Genomic DNA, 16,206 nt, shown 5'->3' on the forward strand with positions numbered 1-16,206 from the left:
ACTTTTCTGACTGACTTCTTGAAAATTCTGAACAATTTACTACACTAACTAAATGTGTCTACTAACTTTCATAATGAACTGGCCTGACTTCTGACTAAAAACTGCCACCTTGAATCCAAATCACGGGTATTTATATCTTTTTGGATATTCTAGAACCATCTGGTAAGAGATCATGTTCCAATTTGTTCTATTTCTTCGATATGGATGTTCTCGAAAAAATATCTGTTCCATCCACCGACATAATCATTATTCCAGAATATTCGACCGTAAACAATGGTCACACTCTGCACTCTGGAGAATTCGTTAATGTTCCATAGATAATTTTGTTGACATTTAGGCTTTTCAGATCAGAATAAACATTTAAATCATTAAATATATATAAATTAAACATTTTAAACTAACATTATTATTATAACCCCACTTATATTCGTATTATGATTAATTTCTATCTGTCAATTTACTGTATAGTTGGTTGCCTATGCACATGACTCACTTAAATATATTTACAACATTAAAATACAACTTTTTACACTTATTATATGCTAATTTATTAAAAATGCCCTCACATAAATATATTTTTATTAAATTCTCTAGTATATAACTTATTTAAAATAATCAAATACTTTTTTATATCTAATATTATGTAGTATATAACTTATAAATTAATTTTTTTAAACAATATCATTTCAATACATATATATATATATATATATATATATATATATATATATATATATATATATATATATATATATATATATATATATATATATATATATATATATATATATATATTGTAGCAAGATTAAATAAAACGATCGGTTCGAATTTATATAAATATATTTATTTATAAGCTTACAGTTCGGTACTCTCTTATCAACTAAACTCTACTCCTAATATCGTTACATATTATATATACCAAAAGTATTATGTTCGAGAATATTCTGAGGTAGTCCCACCTCTAATTCGTCTCATCGAAAACGCATCGAAGACGGGCGGTATTGAAATGCCAATTCTTGAGTTCTCTAGCTAGATCTTTCCTTCTAAGAATTATGACGTATCGGAGATGGGTTATTTCGTTACACTGTTCCCCTATTAGATCTGAGCGTCCCGATCAGCAACTCCAGATGTAGGCCCAGGATGGCGGAATCTACAGAGCTCTCCAGCTCTGCATGAACCCCTTAAGAAGAAATAACAGTCTACAGATTTTGAAGGACACGATCTCTTCGGGTTAATACAACACACAGTAATTCGTACGCCGGTTTCTCGGAAGATCACTCCAAGCATGCTTCTGACAATCTTCCAATCCAGATTTTCTAGTGCATGGCGTATCTTGAGTAAGGCCAAATTCTTGATGTCATAATTGCACACGATTTTCTTCAAATTAGTTAGAGCACGCCATATAGCCTCTTAGCTTGCCCTGTCTGTATACGACTTCCTGGTCACCATATACAGCAAAGATCGAGGACCATCTTCTAGTCTCAGTACCCTTTTAACTTTGGGCTGTTGGTTTTTTATCTCGTCCAAACGACCGAACTTCCTATAGAATACAGATGAGATTCCTTTAGTCATCTCAAGATCTTGGGCAACACAGTGGGCTAGAGAGACGTTATGCGGAACACTAAAAAGATCCTGCTGAACTTCTGTCGTCACGCCGAATCTAGCACTCTTTCTGTCTGCGTAATTTGATATGAAGTTATTAAAGCTTGGTCGTCGGTCATCTTTGATCTCATGTTGAAGGGTTCGTGCTTCTTTTGTTTCATTTGAGCCAGTATATGGTGCAAGACGATTTTTGTGAACTAATTTTGGTTTATCCTTCGGCAACTTCTTAATTCGGTATATTACGTCATTTATTTTCTTTTTAATTTCATACGGACCTTCCCACTGTCTTTGCAGTTTGGAAGACAAGCCTCGACGACGTTGTGGATTATAAAGCCAAAGAAGATCACCTACTTCATAGCTTTCATTTTTGCATCGAGAATCGTAATGATCTTTCATTCTGTCACTGGCTAACTGGATGTGTTGTCAGGCAAGTTCATGAATGTTGTTCATTCTTAACTTCAGGCGGTCGACATAATCTTCGCTTGCAACATGTTTTTCGGAAGGTCTGCAGCCAAACTCTAGGTCGCAGGGCAAACGAACTTAACGACCTAACATCAGGCAGGTTGGAGTCTGGCCTGTAGTTTCATTCACGGCCGAGCGGTAGGCCATTAGGAATAAATGAATGTGCTGGTCCCAATCTCTTTGATGTTCTGATACAACTTTGGATAGGTGTTTACCCATCGTTCGGTTCATCCTCTCGACCATTCCATCTGATTGAGGATGCAGGGGTGTCGTTGTAGTCTTATTGACACCAATCAATTTACAAACGTTTTGGAAAAGGGTTGATTCGAAGTTTCGCCCTTGGTCGGAGTGGATCTCCAAAGGAACCCCAAATCGGCTGAAGAATTCCTTAACAAGTACCTCTGCAACGGTAGCAGCTTCTTGATTTGGTATCGCGTAGGCCTCAGTCCATTTCGTAAAATAATCCATAGCTACCAGGGTATATTTATTTCCATCATTCGTCTCTGCAAGTGGACCTGCAATGTCGATTGCTACTCTTTCCATACGACTACCAACATTGTACTGTTTCATGTACATGTTTTATACTTCTGACACTTTACTTTTAGGTACAATCAACTGAAGCTTAGTTTCTGTACCATCATCGTTCTCAAAGGTTCTATACAGAAGATCATCTTTTAGCACTAGGCAATTCCATTGGCTCCAGTAACACTTGCTTCTGGACTACATGCACTAATGTCTTGCCAAGAAGGTCTTTCACTTCGACGTATCCAATCCAATACTCTTTTTATACATGGATTATCTGCCTGAGCGTCTTGTAGCTGTTAAGGCTGCCATTGATCATTAATGACGGTGGTTCGTCTCACGGGGCAAAGTCGTTCTTCTAATTTAAGACAGTGATTACAATTTGCACTGCACGGCCGTCTCGAAAGGGCATCAGCATGAATGAACTCTACCAGCCCTGTGTTCGATCTCGTAATCATATTCTTGTAATCGTTTTAACCATCTTGCCATCTGGCCCTCTGGATTACGGAATTGTAGGAGCCATTTTAGAGCAGCGTGATCCGTGCGAAGAAGAAACTTTCTGCCTTACAAGTATTTATGGAAATGCTCGCAAGCCTTTACTACGCCTAGCAATTCTCTCCTGGAAACGCAATAGTTTCTTTCTGGTTTCGACAAGACTTTGCTAATGTAAGCGATGACTTTCTCCTGCCCATCTTGGATTTGGGAGAGAACATCTCCTATTGCACTGTTGCTTGCATCGGTGTCCAACACAAATTTTCCTGCCTGTCTAGGGTAGCTTAAAATCGGTGCGCTGGTCAGAGCCATTTGTAAGTGTTCGAAAGCTCTTTGGCACTCTTCGCTCCATGTATATTATTTTCCTTCTTCTGTCAACTTTGTTAATGGCTTGGAGATGTTGGCAAATCCTTTGACACAACGTCGGTAATATATACATATGCCAAGAACACTGCTAATTTCGTGTTTATCCCTTGGTACTGGCCAATCCTTAATTGCTGCATGTTTTTCAGGATCAGCTGTTACACCAATACTTGCTACAATATGTCCCAAGTACTTCACTTCTCGTCGAAACAAGTGACATTTCTTTGGACTTAACTTTAAATTCGCTGCCCGCAATCGTTGAAAGACTTCTGTCAGATTATTGGCATGTTCATTGAAATATCTTCCAACTACAATTACATCATCCAAATAAACCAGGCGTGTTTTCCATGTTAGACCCCTTAAAACTGCCTCCATTAATCTTTCAAATGTGGCTGGGGCATTACATAAACCAAAGGTCATAACTGTGAACTGCCAAAGCCCTGAAAATATCGAGAATGCGGTTTTTTCACGATCAGCTGGCTCCATGTCTACTTGTAAATATCCACTTTTCAGATCGAGTGTGGAGAACCAACGAGAACTAGAAAGTGTATCCCAAGTATCATATATTCTGGGCAAAAGGTAACTATCTTTTTTAGTTACCGCATTGAGCTGTCGGTAGTCAATACAAAAACGTGTTGAACCATTTTTCTTCTTTACTAGCACTACTGGTGATGTCCATGGACTGTTTGATAGTTCAATTACCCCTTGTTTGTTCATATATTTGATGATGTCTTCGGCTTCATCTCTTTTCGCAAATGAAAGTCGTCTAGGTTGTTGTCTGATTGGCTGAGCGTCTCCGGTATTAATTTTATGCGTTACTATGCTTGTTTATGCCCCTACGGCCGATAAATCCATAGAAGAGCCAGAAGCGTGGTATGCTGACGTAGAAAAACTTATAAAGATGACCAAAAAACGAGATCTAACATTTATCTTAGGTGACTTTAATGCTAAGTTAGGTAGAGGAAAAGTTTCTGGATTGATCGGAGACTTCGGACTTGGAGCAAGGAACGACAGGGGAGAGATAATAACTGAATTCTGGCAACAACACAACATGGTAGCGACAAATACATGGTTTAAATTACACCCTCGCAGATTGTACACTTGGACTTCACCACAACACAATGAAAACAGAGTAATCCGTAACCAAATAGATTACATATTGGTCAACAAAAGATATCACAATGCAATCATCAGTGCAAAAACATATCCTGGAACTGACATCAATTCCGATCATAATCCTGTTGTTGCAAAAGTTCGCGCAAGATGGAAACTAATAAAGAAACAAAAACCTCAACACCAACTATTAGACATCCAATTATTGAAAAACGACACCATACATCAGACAGTAAATAAAGAATTAAACAACAATTTAGGAAATATCGACCACAATAGAATTAGCGAGTACGATGACATAAACGTTCTGTGGAAAACTATTAAAGAACAAATGAATAATGTAACGGAAAAATATCTAAAAGTAACACCTAGAAATAACAAACAGGAATGGATGACAGAAGAGATTTTACAATTAATGAACAAACGAAGAGAATCTAAAGGAAAAAATGACAAGGATGGGGAATACAAAAGACTAAATAGAATAATTCGAAAAAAAATAACCGAAGCAAAAGAGAAATGGCTGGAAGCAAAATGCGTGGAAATAGAAGAACTACAACAAAGGCACGATTTTTTTAATTTACATAAAAAGGTAAAAGAGTTTACATCGACTACCAAGAGAACGACTTTTCACACCATGCTGAACACGGATGGCAAACTGCTAGAATCAACGGAAGATAAACTGAAAGAATGGGAAAACTATATTAAAATTCTTTTTCACGACATACGAGAAGAACCAAGATTGGAAAATAACAACGAAGGGCCAACAATTCTGAAATCTGAAATCATAAATGCAATTAATCATCTTAAAACAAATAAAAGCCCAGGTCCAGACGGAATATACCCAGAAACGGTAAAATTAATCAGCGAAGAAAATATCGAAATATTTGTCCTTTTATTCAATCGCATTTATGATACAGGTAAAATACCCCAAGATTGGCTAGAGTCAATATTCATCCCACTACCAAAAAAGCCAAACCCACAACACTGCAATGAGTTCCGTCTGATAAGCCTTATGAGTCATGCAGTAAAAGTCCTACTAAAACTCGTACATAATCGTATCTATAGAAAGTGCGAAACAATCATCGGAGACAATCAGTTTGGATTCAAAGCCGGCATGGGAACGAGAGAGGCCCTGTTCAGTTTACTAGTTCTCGCCCAAAAATGCTACGACCAACAGAAAGATATATTTATATGCTTTATAGACTTCGAAAAAGCATTTCATAGAGTATGACATGACCTACTATTAGAACGTTTGCAAGAAGTCGGTTTAGATGGAAAAGACATCAAATTCTTAAAAAACTTGTACTGGAACCAAAACGCCAGAGTTAGGATCGAAGGTTCCACATCCGCAGAAGTAGAAATTAGGAGGGGAGTTAGACAAGGATGTGTTCTGTCGCCTCTGCTGTTTAATCTTTACTTCGAGTTTCTATTTAAAGAAGCATTGGAGGATTCCAAGGATGGAGTCAATGTGAATGGCGTAAATATCAACAGTATCAGATACGCCGATGTTACAGTGTTAATTGCAGACTTAGGTCTACAACGACTCACCGACAAGACCAACTCGACCTGTGAGCAATTTGGTATGAAAATAAACATTAAAAAAACCAAAGTGATGTCAATCCGAAAAAACCAAAACGTACCTCAACCTTGCACAATAAATGGGCACATTTTAGAACAGATCAATAGATTTAAGTACCTGGGATGTTGGATCGATAGCAGCCTAAATCCTGATCTACTTTGTGATTCTCGAATGAAACTCGAAATATGACTACGTTTATCGAAATGCTACGTCTGGTCGACTCTTCTATATGCAGTTGAAACGTGGACCCTTAAAACATCAACCGTAAATAAATTGGAGGCCTTTGAAATGTGGATCTACCGGAGAATACTCAAAATTTCATGGACATCGCATACCTCAAACGAAGAAGTGCTGCATAGAATAGGCAAGGAAAGAGAACTTTTTAACACAGTAAAAGTTAGAAAAACATCATACCTAGGCCACATACTGAGAAATAATAAGTACCAATATGCCCAACTTATAGTGAAAGGAAAAATCGAGGGAAAGAGAGGCCTAGGAAGGAAAAGACTATCGTGGCTCAGAAACATCCGACAATGGACAGGGCTAAATTTTGAACAGTTAATAAGAACAGCTGAAGATAGAGAAGAGTTTAAAATTGTAGTAGCCAACCTCCATTGAGGAGAGGGCACTTTGAGAAGAAGATGCTTGTTTTGCCATTATCCTTCTTATTCATGGCAAAAACATCTTGAAATTATATCAGCATAGACTTCACTTTTTTAGTTCGTTCATCATCAAGATCTTGGCACGTTTTAATCATCGCCTCAACAAGCTCCTTTGTATACTTAGATTTCGACGGTTTCTCATTAGTATTCATGGAACAAATCGAAGCCACGGGAATACACTGTTCAAAGTTCTTTTACTTAACTTAATAGCAGTTCTCTTTAAATTCATAACTCTTACAGGAACGACATCTCGAATTCTCACTAAAGCTTTTGCAATTAGGAACTCGGCATTATTCACATCTTCGACCATCCTGAAACTTCCCTCTCGGCAGTAACCATCAGGTCTGGTCATCAAAATTTTCTCACTATTACCGGGTATTGTTACGTCAAAAGTAGTTATTAAGCTGATAACATCTTCTATGTCTTCACGGAATGGCAACTCTTCACCACTGATCTCGAGAACTCCATCTTTGACATTCAATACAGCCCCAACTTTCCTTAGTAAATCCATTCCCAATATGAACTCGTCGGAGATCTCTGCAATTAATACTCTATGTTTCACTGTGGTCTGGCCAATGGATACTAACATATTAGCCTCGCCATATGTATTAATCTCTCACCAGTTGCTGTTCTAAGCTTTACTGTTGCAGGCGATAATTTAAGATGGCCCAGTACTACTTCTGGCCGTGAAATAGTTTTTGTTGCACCGGTATCTACCAAAAACGATCTTCATTTATTATTGATACGACCCTCAATGTACAAGCTATGAATTCCACCGGAGGACGTAATGTTCACAGTTACTATGGGGGCTGTATTTCTCGAGGTCGGCAGTTGCCCCTTGGTGTCGACCCGTTCTAGTTTTCCGAGTGTTGTATAATTTTCTTGCAATTACGGCGAATGTGACATACGTCACCACAATTCCAACATTTGGGCTCGCGTCTCTTTGGCATCGTGTTACGAACTACTTTTCATACCATTTCTTCCAGACGTTCATCGCTTGGTTCGTCGCCCTCTTCGATGGTTCTTACTCGATGGCTCCGTGAAGTTTGACTAGCTGTTTTATGTTCCAAGGCAATAGCGAGCGCTTCATCTAGAACTTTCGGTCTTGCTAGTCGTAAAGCTTTCTGTAATTCACTTTCTTTTAACCCATTGACGAAGGTATCTACAGCAATTTCTATTAAAATGTTGTCTGGTACCTCCGGATAAGCCAACCGCACTATACGAGCAACATCTGCTTCAAACTCTTGCAAATTTTCACTTGCTCGTTGAATTCTACTTCTTAGTTGCGCCTTGTAGACTTGTTGTAGATAGGCATCTCCGTAACGTTTGTCTAGTCGAGTGAACAAGGTCTGGTAACATTTTTCTTGACCCTTAGCAATCGATCTTAGGATGTTCGCAGCATCACCTCGTAAAGCAGCAGTCAAAGAACAGCTTTTTCTTGTTCTGTCCAATGATTGGCTGTCGCAATAGCTTCAAATTGTCTAAGGTATATGGACCAAGAAGACTTTCCATCAAATGGTGGCAATTTGAATCTCATATTATGTGTCGTTTCGTCTCTAGGTGATTCTTCTTTCACTATCGGATCTAAGGCTATTGTATTAACTGGTGGTAGCACTTTTGTATTAGTTATCACGCTCTTTAACTGTTTGATCTTCTCTTCTACTTTATGGAATGTTTTAGAAACTTCTTCAAATTTTTCATTGTTCTTTTTAGAAGTTTCTTCCATCATTTAAGAAACATTTTCAAATTTCTCGTTGAATCTTCGAGAAACATTTTCAAGTTTCTCGTCGTTTTGTCTGCCTACTTCTTTAATAATTTGAGACGTTTCATCCAATCTTGTGGAAACATTCTCGAATTTTCCATCAATTATTTTAGTTAAAACGGCTTCTTCTGCTGATTGAAACTGGAATGTCTCTGGGTCGTCTCCATTCTTGTTGAGAACAGTCTTCAGTCGTTCTTGGAGTATCTTCTTGGACCCGCTACAGTCTTCATCGCGTCCTTCTAGTTGCTCACGCAACTGTTTTACTGAAAGTTCTACTAGCAGCATCTTTGGTCAGACACACACGTACTTTTAAAATGTTCTTTTTTTTTACAAAGATCACTACCGAGTTACGGGGCTGTTTCCGACGAATAATACTTTTCAAAAGTTCAAAAGTCTTTGTTTTTATTTAGCAATCACTGCTGAATTTATTTCTAAATCTCACACCGTAATACCAACTGTAGTGAGATTAAATAAAACTAGCGGTTCGAATTTATATAAATATATTTATTTATAAGATTACAGTTCGGTACTCTCTTATCAACTTAACTCTACTCCTAACATCGTTACATATATATACCAAAAGTATTATGTTCGAGAATAGCGGGCGGTATTGAAATGCCAATTCTTGAGTTCTCTAGATTTTTCCTTCTAAGAATTATGACGTATCGGAGATGGGCTATTTCGTTACAATATATATATATATATATATATATATATATATATATATATATATATATATAGAAATGTTTCTTCAACGTCGATATTCCCAAAAAAAATCTTTATTTCGAAATAAAAAGTTACAATTTTTGAGAAATTCTACAAACTACTACATTTAATGATTTAAACTTGACTATTGAAACATAATAATTACAATAATAATTAAAATATTGATGTCTTCCTATTTATAACGTCGGATATCGGAATCTGCTGATTCTTAATAGTAAGGGAGCTTATGGCTACATTTCTCCTCCCTCCATTGGTTGGGACTTCGTCCTCGAAGTTTTGGTTACTTCGGCTATCAGCTCGTCTAATATCTGGATCTGGGCAGGATGCAATTTTTCTCCAAATAGGATTTTAGAAATTCGTTTTCTTTTCCTAATTAGGAAGATTATTAGGAAAGCTAAAATAGTTAAAAATATTACAACAGAAGTGGTGCTCAGTCCTATTAATAATCGGGGTAGTACTTCTATGGTATCTATTGGTTGAATTTGGCCATGTGTCTCTGGGATTGTTAATTTTTCAATTTTCATCTCATGGTTTGGTATTAATTTTATTGGAACGATTTTTGGAATGGAAATGTCTTGAGACGTCTTTTTATTAAATTGGATGCCTTCAATCATTATGGGAACATCTGTCGTCAAGAGGCTGGTTGAATTAATTTCTATCTGCTGGATTCTCATTGGGTGAACTATTCCTAGCAATATGACTTTGCTGGTTTCTTGGAAAAAGTTCTCTGTGATTAATGTTTTTGTGCAATTATTCATTGGGTATGTTACATTTGGATTGTACATAGTTGGAACAAACTATGTTATCGCCTTGTCCTATACAAGTGTTGAACCATTTATTATTTGTATAGTAGCTTGCAGGTGGCAGAATCATAACATGATCTTTGTTTGGAATGGGATAGATTTTATAGGTAGTATAAGGAATTTCATGGAGTATAGGGATTTTAATTATTATAAGCATTGTATTTGAAGTTACACAAACTAAAGTTTTTGTTGACTCTATAAGTTCATAAGGGTGTTCATTACTATTGGGAATTGAATTTCTGGGATAAATTTTGAGAAGGTTCTCTTTAAGGTCTATTATTTCCTTTAAAGTGAATAATTCTATATTGGAGATATTAAGTTCAGATAAAGTAATGGTTCTAATAAGTTTCATTAGAAATTCGTTTATATTTTGGAGATTTATTATCTCATTGTGTAGAATGATATAGCTGTCAAAATCAGCTGATAATTTGTTGAGTGCAGATATGAGAATTGAATTATCAGAATTTAGTTTTTCTAAAAGTTTATCGAATCTCGTGTTAAAAGAGTTTCCATAAGATATTTGGTTATTAATTTTTTTTATGATTTCGTTTTGTTTATTTTCTAAAGAGATTATGTGTGATTTTAACAAGTCTAAGTCAGAGTCGTCTGGATTTCCAGTCACGTATTTGATGGCTGTACCTAGAAAATTAAAAAGTCCGCGTTTCTGTTTTCGCGTAATCTTGTGTAGATCGTCTTTTGTTTGTTCTTGTATGTGGGTGTATTGGGAGTACAGTAGCGAGAGAGGTGCATTTTTGAAGTGATCTTTGAAATAGCTTGTCGGACTAGCGTCAATACTGTCGGATAATTTGTCTAGCGGAATGTGAAGAAAATGTCTGTGATAGTGGGAGATTTCTCTTGATTTGCCTATCTCTTCAGCATAGTAACCATTATTCGGAATCTCCTGAATATTGAGTGGATGGACCAGGGCGAGGATTGTCCTATGAAAAATTTGGGTCTTGAGTAGGTTTATCTACATGTTTTCGTATTCGTTTTACATATTTAAGGTGAGTGCTTGTTAAATTTTGTTTATCTGTTTTAGCGATTATTTTTGTTTTGTCTTGCGTTTCTGGATGAATAATGGAGAAAGGGGCTTGTAATTTGGACTTATGTTTTTTTTTAGAAAGATATAGGGATTTTGTAAGGTCTATTTCCGGAATATCTTCGGCATTTTCATTTTGTCTATCTAAAAGTTGTTGTCTTTTTTGTTTTTGTTTATTATATAGTTCTGCAATAAAGGGTTGGAGTTCTTCTTTATGTCTTTGATTATATGTTTCGTATATCGGAAGATCAAAGTCGAAATGTATTTCTTCTGCATAGGGTCCGTACAGAATTGTGAACGGGAAATAATCTGTGGAACTGTGGATTGATTGGTTGTAAATAAGGATGGCGTGTGTTAGAATGTCGTCTAACGAATCATTTGGATTTTGGGCTTGTAAGGTCCTAAGTTTTTCAATAAGAGTTGAATGAAAGCGCTCTACTGGAGAGTTTGAGGAAGAATTGTTTACTGTTGTAAAATGTATTTCGATTTTGTGGATATTTAGGAATTCTTTAATGACTGCGGAATTAAATTCGGTGCCGCTGTCGCATACAATCTTTTTTGGATAATTGTGGTGCGAAAAGTAGTGTCTTAATTTATTTAGTATCGAAATGGAAGTTTTGTCGGTGAGCTTATAGCATTGACCGTATTTGGAAAAAGAATCTATTATTGTGAGATACAGGTTTTTATTGCAGTGGAATAGATCGATATGTAATATATCAAAAGGTTTTTGACCTAATAACGGTCCTAATTGGGGAAGTTTATAAGGGCGTCGTTCGTATTTATTTTTTAGGCAAATTTCGCATTTATTGATAAAATTAGAAATAGTTGTCGGCATTGAGGGCCAATAAAATTTTTGTTTTAAATGTTTGTAGGTTTCAATTATTCCGTTGTGATTTTCTACGTGATATTTCTTTATGCATTCTATTTGTTGGTTTTCTTCTTCTATGTCCTGAAGTAGTATATTGCAAAATATTGCTTTGACTGTGGAATTTATTTTTTCTTTAAAATAGTTACAGATAAAAGGTCTAAATTCGTGAGGGATTGTTATTGCAAATTTTTGATTTGGTCTAAGGATATTTTGGAAGGTATTTGCTATTTCTGTTTTCCAATTATTTGTCAAAGTGACAGTGTAACGGTGTTTGTTAAAAATTCTTTTGTATTTAATTTCAAAATTATTTGACTCTGGTTTAAAAATAATTTGGTTTGAGGATAAATTAATTGGTTCAGGTGAAATCTCTATTCCAGTGATAGGGTTCTCAACTGATGTATGTTGTGTGTTAGTACTGTTTTGTAAGTTGTCAAAATCGGCGAGGAAATCGTCTATGTCGAAATTGTCGGGTGGTTCAGCACATTCTGAATTCGGGGGTTCAGCACATTCTGAACTCGAGCTTAGGGCATTTATTTGGACTCGGCTAAGAGCATCAGCAACTTGATTCTCTTTGCCTTTTTTATATTTAACTTCAAAATCATATTCTTCTAGTTTAAGTCTCCATCGGGCTAATCTAGAAGTGGGGTCTTTAATTTTGTAGATCCATACGAGAGGATTGTGATCTGTTTCTACAGTGAATTTTTGGTTGTATAAATACATACGGAAGTGTTTACAAGAATCTAGTATGGCTAAAAGTTCTTTTTCAATAGTGGAGTAGTTTTGTTCTGCGGAATTTAGAGTTCGAGAATAGTAGGCAATAGGGTGATTATTTTGAGATAATACTGATCCTATAGCTATATTAGAGGCGTCTGTAGTCAGTACAAAAGGCTTTTCGAAGTCTGGATATTGTAAGACTGGAGAATTAGTTAACAATTGTTTGCATTTTGCAAAACATTCTAAATAATTTGGATTTGTGGGGTCGATAGTTGCTCCTTTTCGAGTACATCTCGAAAATGGGGACGTTATTTTTACAAAGTTGGGTATGAATCTTCGATAGTAACCGATTAAACCAAGAAATGATTTAATTTCTTTTACTGTTTTTGGTAGAGGATATTTTTGTATAGCTTCGATTTTTGCTGGGTTAGGTTTGATTCCTTCGGTTGTCACTACGTGACCTAAGAAAGAAACTTCTTTCGTGAGAAACTCAGATTTGTCTAACTGAATTTTTAAATTATTTTTTCTGAAAGTGTCTAAAATAGTCGCAATATGAACTAAGTGTTCTTGCAGTGACTTGGAAAAAATAATGACATCGTCCATGTAGACGAAGCAAAACTTATGAATAAATGGCCTAAGAATATTGTCCATTAACCTTTCGAATGTTGCTGGGCTATTCTTTAAACCAAAGGGCATACGTAAAAATTCAAAGTGACCATGCGGAACTGAAAAGGCTGTTTTCTGAATAGAATCCGGATGAACTTCAATCTGATGGTAACCTTGAGCTAAATCTAATGTTGTGAAATAACTGGCTTTATTAAGTTATCCAGTATCTCATCTATCTGAGGAAGTGGGTAGCGATCACTTTCAGTATGATCATTGAGCTTACTGTAATCAATTACTAATCTAAATTTTTTCTGACCTGAGGCATCAGCTTTTTTTGGTACTATCCAAATTGGAGCTGAGTACGGTGAAATTGACGGTCGAATTATCTTATTATCTAATAAATTATTTATTTGTTTTTTTATTTCTTCCTGCATTGCTTTGGGATGCCGAAATCCTTTTACATATATCGGATTTTCATCCTTCGTTTTAATTTCGTGTCTAACAGCTGACGTGAAAGTTAAATTTTAGTTTTCGTCGTAAAATACGTCTTTATATTTTTTGCAAAGATTTATAATTTTATACTTTTCTTCGTTATTTAAGTGCGAAGTACGGATTTTATTTTCATTAAAATGCGTCGTAGGAATTTTTACTATATTATAATTACAAAAGTTCTCAACTTCAATTCTCTTATTAAATTTCATAGGCATAGGTAAGTCGATAGTGTGTATAAAACCGTTTTTTGCAACGTGAATAGAATGGGGAATTTTGATACCTTGAAAGTGTCTTTCGTGCAATAAAACTTCACCATTATGAACGCTTACTGGAATTTTTTGGTATAAAGTTTCAAATGGAATGCTAACATGTGGATTCTCAAAGGTTAAAGTATGAGTTGCGTAGCTAATTGTGGCGTGGAATCTTTTCAGATCGTAAGTTCCAAGGAGGATATCAAAGTGCTGACTAAAGTCGGCGACTTTTACGTCGAATGTTTGTGGAATTCCATATTCTAGGAATAGTGGCGTCTTAATATTTAAGTCGTGCTTGGAAGTAATTTTTTATTGACGTTAGCGAAAAAGGTTTTCGATAAATATGATTTTTATCAAATAGTTTGAGAGCTCGCGGATTTAAAATTGAATGGGAACCGCCGGTATCGATTAAAACGCGTAGATGTGTTTTGGGTGTAACGAAGCAGGGTAACCCAGGGGAACTTTCAATATTATATAGGTTTATACAGGGGGTGGATGATCGTTTAACGGGATGGCTTGAAAATCCTGATGATTTTCATCATGCAAATCGGGCTCTTGTTCGGATTCGTAATTTTCGAAATCATTCTCGAAATATTGGGTATCATTTGAGTCTATGTGAAAATTGTGGCTTCTATTAGTTGTAATTGTCATGGGCTGATGGTTTCTGGTTGTGGTAGTTTGAACACCGCTCATTGGAGTAGCAAAATTTGGTTGGGGTCGAGGAGCTTTATATTTATTTAATCTTTGTTGGTTGTTTTTCGGAACATTGTTTCGTTGGAAGGATTGATTTTGTTCGTGAGAACTGAAATTTTGTCTCTGAGGAAAATTATAGTTCTGTTGTGGAGTGAAGTTAAAATTGGGCTCTGTGTTGTGAGTTGAAGGTCTCACATAATTTGAATGCGTGGGTTGGAAGTTTGAGTATGTGGGTTGAAAGTTTGTGGATCTTTGATTATTCGAAGATTGATAGGGTTTATTTTTGAGTAGGGCCTTTTTGTTTTGTTGGCTCTTAAGGAAGTTCATGTATTGTTGTTGATTTTTGTGGTTATCGTAGGCAATACACTTTTGAAGGGCTTCTTCTAGGGAATTTAATTCAAAATGCGATAAGTATTCGCAATAAGGCTCGTTGATTCCGGTACAGAAAGTTTTGAGGGCAATGTTTTTGAAGTATGGAGTTTTAAAAGTGACTGTCGCGGGATTATCGTTTAGGGTGATGTGTTGGAGTAAATCGTTCAGATTTGTAGTTATTCTCTGATGATAATTGTCGTAGGATTCACTATGTTTTTGGACGGTAGTGGATAGTTGTGTTACTAATATGTCTTCGGAACGTCTGTCTCCGTATTTAGTTAATAACGCTGGACGAATTTCTGTCCAATTGGTTTTATTAGAATAGTTTAAGAAATTTCTAGGTTCTCCTTTAATTCGAGATACGATATGGGAATTTAAGATAAATTCTTGGGACGGATTTAAATCTTGGGTGCCTAAGAAAACTATTAAATTATCTACTGCTTTGATAAAGGTGGAGAGGTTGTCTCCAGAAGAGAATTCGGGCAGAGTTGAGCAAAGTCTAGCAATATCGCTATTGGTCATCGGCATTTTGGAACGTAATTTAGATGCAGGCTTAGATTTAGAGGTTTGTAGATTTCTTTTTATTTTTAGATTTAAATTGTCGAATAGTAAACTTAAATTTTCGATACTATTTTGGGAAATATCATTCAATGTACTCATAAAATATATGCAAACATGAAAAAATATAAATGCAAGTATATATAAAAAATTCGTTGAAGTAAAATGTTATAAATAATATAAATTCAATAAACAATAAATAATAAATTCAATGTGAATGTTTAAGAATTCAATTAAAATAATAAATGCTCATAAACAATGGTAAAGAAAGGAAAAACTTACGCAAGGATGATCGTGTTTGATTTCCAATACATTTTTCTCTTTTACCAGGTTCTTCAGGATTTCATTAAACTAATGTAGACCAGGAAACGACTATGTTTCTGTATGAAATATCCTGTTCGCAGCGCCAGAAATGTTTCTTCAACGTCGATATTCCCAAAAAAAATCTTTATTTCGAAATAAAAAGTTACAATTTTTGAGAAATTCTACAAACTACTACATTTAATGATTTAAACTTGACTATTGAA

The sequence above is a fragment of the Diabrotica undecimpunctata genome, chromosome 3 (assembly GCF_040954645.1).
Source record: "Diabrotica undecimpunctata isolate CICGRU chromosome 3, icDiaUnde3, whole genome shotgun sequence".
NCBI lineage: Eukaryota > Metazoa > Arthropoda > Insecta > Coleoptera > Chrysomelidae > Diabrotica > Diabrotica undecimpunctata.